Genomic DNA, 6,436 nt, shown 5'->3' with positions numbered 1-6,436 from the left:
TCATATTCCTGGTTCCTGGACCAGATTGCCTCTGGCCATTGAAAATATCTATTGTTTTATACACGGCAATGTACGCGCAGAGTCACATTTTCTCACATTTCCTGTGGAAGCGCCTTGGATGAGTCTGCTTCCTCCCCTGAAGTTCCTGATACATCAGTCCCATTTGGCTCTTTCCTCATCCCCGCACCCTTGCCTGAGTGCTATGTCTTCCAACTGAGTCAGCGCCTCCTGCTAAGTCTTGGGGTTTGGATGGGGGTTCTCTCTGTTTAGCTTCCAGGCATTTCCTTAAGGACAGCTGGGACATGTGATGCAAATTTCCGCAGTCTGCTTCTTGAAAGATCTCCAGGAGAGGGAGAGAGAGAAGGAAAAGCAGAGCCTGAAGATCTTGGCAGGTGCTCTCCGTACGGGCATCTGTGACTTGAAGGGAAAAGGCAATTCTGTCTTCAGAGCAAAGACTGTGTACCTTGGAAGGATGCCATGAGTTGGGTCCTTACTTACCTGTGGTGTCTAAAACTTGTATTTTAAGTCCAAGAGCTGTGTGTTGGGAGAACAGCTCATTCTTCCCTCACAACCCCAGAATTTCTGGCTGCCTGGAAATTTGGTTTGGCATGGAGTGGAATGAGGAATGGGCTGGGAAGGGCTGGGCCTAAAGCTTTCCAATTCACCTGTATGCTCTTTTCCTCTCCTTTCCTCTTTCCTTTCTCTCCCTCACTAAGTCTCTGATATAATTTGTTTTCTTTCAGTTCTGTGACTAGTCTCCTCTATCCCAGGCTCCATCCTTAGTTCTCCGACATCTGACTTTGCTCCCTGTCCTAGTCATATTTTCCTTCCCTCATCTCAATTCTCTGTTGCTTTCAAACCGAATTGTTTGCTGTTGTCTACTGCTTTGTTCTTACCCCAAGTCTGTTGATTTTTAAGGACGGTCTCTTGTGCACCAGTATACCCTCTAATAGATCCAGATTTGGGAGAGAAGTGCTCCCAAGGTGAATAATTTGCATCTCACAGGTGAGATATGGCAAGACACCTGGTTCAGGGAATAACTCAGGTCATGGAATTGTGATCCTTATACATCATTATACTTTTTGTCCACTGAGTTCATTCTCCATTGTATCCTATAAAAAAATCAGTGATTAGGTACTATGGTTCTGTATTGAACTTCTGAAATTTTTAAGGTCTTCCTAGCTGGAAAATGGGTACAATGATCCCTATTCCTTTCTTTCTTTATGTTATGTGAAGCAATGTGAATGAAGTCAGTCTGATTGTTGGTGCATTTATTAAGCACCAACTACATCCCAGGCACTATGCTAAATGCTGGAGATACAAAGAAAGGTAAAAGAAAGTCCCTGCCCTTTAGGAGTCCACAGTCCAGGGCAGGAGGAACAACATGCAAACAATTATATATAAACCAGCTATATACAGGATAGATAAAAAATAATCAAAAGAGGAAAGGAACTTAAATTAAGAGTGACTGGTAAAGGTGAAATTTTAGCCGAGACTCAAAGGAAGCCTAGGAATCTATACTAGGGAGCAGAGACAAGAAGGGAGAGCATTCTAGTCACGGTGGACAGCCAATGAAAACACCGGAGCAGAGAGATGGAGTATCTTGTTTGAGGAAGCTTATAGGCAAAAAGCTTTGTGATCCTTTGATGAATGGCAGAATGAAGCCTTGGCCCAAATGTTTGTTGGATAATTGTAACCTTGCAATGCAATTTTTTCTAGCGGTTTTAATTGCCTTTTTGCATTTTAAGAAATTTATTCTTCCAAAGAAGAGGCATTTTACAAGTGGATGAAAAATATAGGACTTCTGCTTTGTATAGTTTCTTAATTGATTATGGAGAGAGGAACAAACATTTATTAAGCACTTGTCATAAGCTAGGCACAGGGCCAGGTTCTAAAGATACAAAGAGATACAAAATGAAATAGCCCTTGCTCTCAAATGGTTTACATTCTATTGGGGGGGAGGGCGAAGACATCATGCACACGCATGTACACATACTTAAAATGTACACTGTTCCATGTGTATGTGCATGCATGTATATTTTACATGCCTATGAACACATGCATATATTATGCAAAATAAATATATTTACTTCTCTATTGCCCATATGCATTCTTTTGATTTCTTTTCAATCCTCTTCCATTCTAAGATTTCTAAAACTATGTTTAATAGGAGCAGTGAGGCTGGAATTCAATCCCAATCTTAATACCAGCTTTTAACAGAAATACTCCCAATGTTTCCCCATTGCACATATAGTAATACTAACTTGTGGTTTCGAATACATACTTTTTATAATATTATAAAAAGATTATTAAATTTCTACATTTTAAAATGTTTTCAATATAAACAGTGACAGTTTGTTGAAGTTTTTCTTTGCATCTAATGATATAATCATGTATATATTATTTTTGTTCAGATATATTGTATTGATATTTTTCTTGGTGTTAAACTAACTTTGCATTCCATTTGTAAATTTGACTTAGTCATTCAGGGTTTTTAAGGCACTGCTATATTCTATTTGCAAATACTTTATTATCTTGTGTAAATTTGCTAACAATAGTTTTATAGTTTTCTTCTTTAGCCTCATTATTATTTGATTTAGGGATGATATATTTTCCATATAGAAAGATCTTAGTAGCTTACCATATTTCTTTATTTTTAGAAACAGGTAATATGATAGAAGTTGTTTTATTCTCAGGGCCAAAACTAGAATTTTTTTTAACCTGGGGCAAATACAGGATTTTTTTGGGGGGAGGGGAGCAGTACCATAGCCATCATTTCAATTGTGTGTACATTCGTACCAGGAGAGGGGGAGGCCCATCTTCCAGACTATGTCCATTGTTCTTGTAGGGTAGGAGGTACCATGACAACAGGAGGGTGGGGTAGTTATACTATGTGGTAGTGTGGGCATGTATATAGTGTTGACCAAATGTATATTCAGGAGTAAATTCCATCTGTTCTGGTCAAGGGAGATACCATATAATGCTATATTCCATTAAATATATAAAGATAAAGAGGGTCAGAAAATATTTGATGTTAATTCCCAAGCACAGAGTAAGTGATGAAGAATTGGAAATCAGCAAAGAAGATCTTTATTATAAGTTTATTTTCATGTCAAGATGTGCTTTGTGGGAATGTGGAAAAGAGGCAAGAGAAGAACGGAGAGACTGGAGAATGTCTTGCACCTAGTAGATGCTTAATGCATTTTAGTCAAGCCAATAAACACTACGTGCCAGGCACCGGTTTAAATACTGGAGATACAAAGAAAGGTTGAAGATAGCCCTTGCTCTGGGAAAGATAACTCTATTAGAATGAATTAAGAGAAAAAAGAAAACATTGTGAACTGACAAGAACATGAGTAGGACAGTAGATACATGTTGAAGGTAGGGGGGAAAAGGAATAAAGTGTGAGGGAAGTTGAGGAAAAACTAATGAGTGATCAGTGAACAATCAGCAATCAGTGAGGGATCAGTGAATGATAAGTGAATGATCAGTAAGCAATCAGCATTGAAGTGAGTATGGAATTGAAAACTAAGGTTTTCACATAAAGGAGGCATAGGTTCCAAGGGAGAAATAACATAAAGAATATATAAATGCCCAGCATAAGTTAGGTATGCGTGTCCAGAATTTCAATGAATTATCTTCTCCGAAGTTTCCTCACTCATAATGTGTTCTGGAATTAATACTCATGATATGCAAATGAGGCTGATCATATATCATACACTCACCAAGACTGATAAGGAGCTTATTTTCTTGGGTTTTATCTTGTCATTGCATTTCTAAGTTTCTCATTGGCATTCCTTTTCCAAAGGCACAATATAGGGGCATACTGTTCCAAGCAATATTTAATTTTCATCGGGGAACTGCTGATTTTATTTTATAATGGTCTATCTAAATACTATTTTATTCTTCTCAATGCTTTCACATTTCTTTTTGAAAAATATTCATATGCATCTTTTGATACACATTTTTCAAAGCAGAAGGAATACATTCCATTCTAGTCTCCAAATGCACATTTATAGATGAGTATCATTATTATTATGTAAAATATCTTGGTAAGTATGAGAAGGCATTTTCATAAGTAAAAAAAATGTGGTTCATATTCATTCATTAGTCCCTATTTATTAAGTAAAAGACACTATGATAGGAGCTAAGGATAAAAAGATAAAATTTGACACTGTCCTCAAGAAGTTTACAGTTTCCTGGGCTGACACAATATGTACTCAGATGCGTGTAATATAAGGTAGGTGGTGGATAGACTCAGACAAAATGTTCTAGGAAAATTTGGGGAGGGAAGAAAATATTGACAGCTGGGGGCAATCAGTGAAATCTACTTGGAACAATCAGAATTTGAGCTGAGTCTTGAAGAAAGATAAAGGATTGAGAAAAAAAAAAACATGTATGAGGAGGGGGTTCATCCCAGGTATCAGGAACCTGCCTACTCAATCATCCTTCAGAATATTTTAAGTCATCATCTGTTTGGAATATTGGCAGAATAACTTCTTCGTCCTCTTCTACTTGGTTCCAGACAGAACAATAGATCTCAGGGAAGCAGACCCCATCATGAGGCAGGTGACTAGACTGACTGAGCAGCTTTCTGTTTGTTAGAAACTCCTTAGCATGGTCTTAGGTGTGGAGCAGCTTTCTGGCACATAGTAAGTGCCTAATAAATGCTTTGTTGGATGACTGATAAGTCAACGTTCTCTTGATTCAAAAGAAAATTTTCCCTTTTAAAGAGACATATGTTGACATCTTTCTTTGTCTCTCTCTTCTCCTTCATCTAAGAAACCATGCTCTGAGTGTTCCTTTTTCCTTTCTCACTGTCTACCTGCTAGAGACTTCTTGGTTCTGTGCCTTTTTCTCTTTTCCTTCCTGTTGATATGAGGTCCCTTGCTCTAACTCTCTTCCCCCCCCCCCCCATTTCCTCCCTGACAGGCAAGAGACAACATGCTCCTTTGCACTGCTTTCCTGTTTCTCTTTCTACTTGGTCATGATGGGAGCAGTAGCTATTAGTTCTTTCTATTTACTATTTTTTTCCCTTTATTTGAAAGAAAACAGAGTTGGAGATTCTTGGCTCCATCCTCCTTTTCCTTCAACTTCTTCTGGCTGGCAGAAATTGCTCTCTATTTCTCTCCATTTCCCTCTGATTTTCTGTGTTTGGTTTTGAGAAGTCTGAAGAGCTTCGTATCAAGATAGACACAATTGGGCCCATAAGACATAATCCACTGCAATTCTCCTTTCAGAAATAATTATGTGTTCACCTTTTCAGAATTATTGCCAAAGGTTTTACTTTTATTGCATAGGAGTTATCTTTGATCAATTTTTATGTTTTTGCTGGACCAGGTATTTTCCTGATATTCTCATCCTTAACAATTCCCAAAAAATTCTGTTTGAGAATTATCTCTTCATGTGTCCTAGTGGACATTACTTAAGAATCCTGGCCCTCAACAGCTTTGGGGTGTTATATTCATATTCTCAAAGGGGATAACCAGTATGAATACATGAAGACGAGAGAGGAAATTTAAAGATTAAGGGATAGCTTAGCTAGAATGAAGAGTTGCATTAAGGGGAAGAAAGTCAGTCTGGAAAGATCGATTTGAGTCAAAGTGTAGAAGAGCTTAGAGACAAATCTAAGCATTTGGTATTTTATTCTTAGAAGAGTTTTTAGCATTACAGGATCATAGATCTAAAGTTGGAAGGAATGTGAAGGGCCATCCAACCCAATCCTTTCATTTTACAAATGAGAAAAGAAGCTTGGGGAGGTTGTATAACTTGCCAAAAGTCATCCAAGGAGTCAGTAACAGAGACATGATTTGAACCTAGGAAGAATGGGCAGGGGATAAGCATTTAGGGTTTGCCACATCTCTCAGATACACCCCCTTCTCTCCTCTGTCACTGCCACCACTCTAGTGCTGGCCCTCATCACCTTACACCTGGATTATTGCAATAGCTGGCTGATGGGTCTCAAATGTCTCCCCACTTCAATCCATCCTCTATTCAGCCATTAAAATGATTTTCCTAAAATGCAGGTCTGATCATGTCTCCCCTCTACTCAATAAACACCAATGACTCCCTATTGCCTCTAGGATAACATACAAAATGCTTTGTTTGGCATTCAAAACTCTTTATAACTTGGCCTTCTCCTACCTTTCAAGTCTTGTTACAACTTCCTCCCCAATATGTATACTTCAATCCAGTGACACTGTCCTCTTGGCTGCCCATCTCTCATCTCTGGACATTTTCTCAGCAGTCCTCCATGACTGGAATGCTCTTTCTCCTCCACTCCCTGACTTCCTTAAGTCCTAACTAAAATCCCATTTTCTACAGGAAGACTTCCGCAGCCCCTCTTAATTCTAGTGTCTTCCCTGTTATTAATTGTTACCTATTTCTATCTATCTATCTATCTATCTATCTATCTATCTATCTATCTATCTATCTA

At 38.3% G+C, this 6,436-nt stretch overlaps 1 pseudogene; it reads left to right on the top strand.

Moving 5' to 3' along the window:
• Positions 1 to 307: 307 nt before the first annotated feature.
• LOC114038891 overlaps positions 308 to 6,436 on the top strand; it is a 17,174-nt pseudogene continuing 11,045 nt past the window's right edge.

This window comes from Vombatus ursinus, unplaced genomic scaffold (assembly GCF_900497805.2).
Source record: "Vombatus ursinus unplaced genomic scaffold, bare-nosed wombat genome assembly UNPS02011431.1, whole genome shotgun sequence".
In the NCBI taxonomy this organism is placed as follows: Eukaryota; Metazoa; Chordata; class Mammalia; order Diprotodontia; family Vombatidae; genus Vombatus; species Vombatus ursinus.
This window is presented reverse-complemented; position numbering and strand designations above follow the sequence as displayed.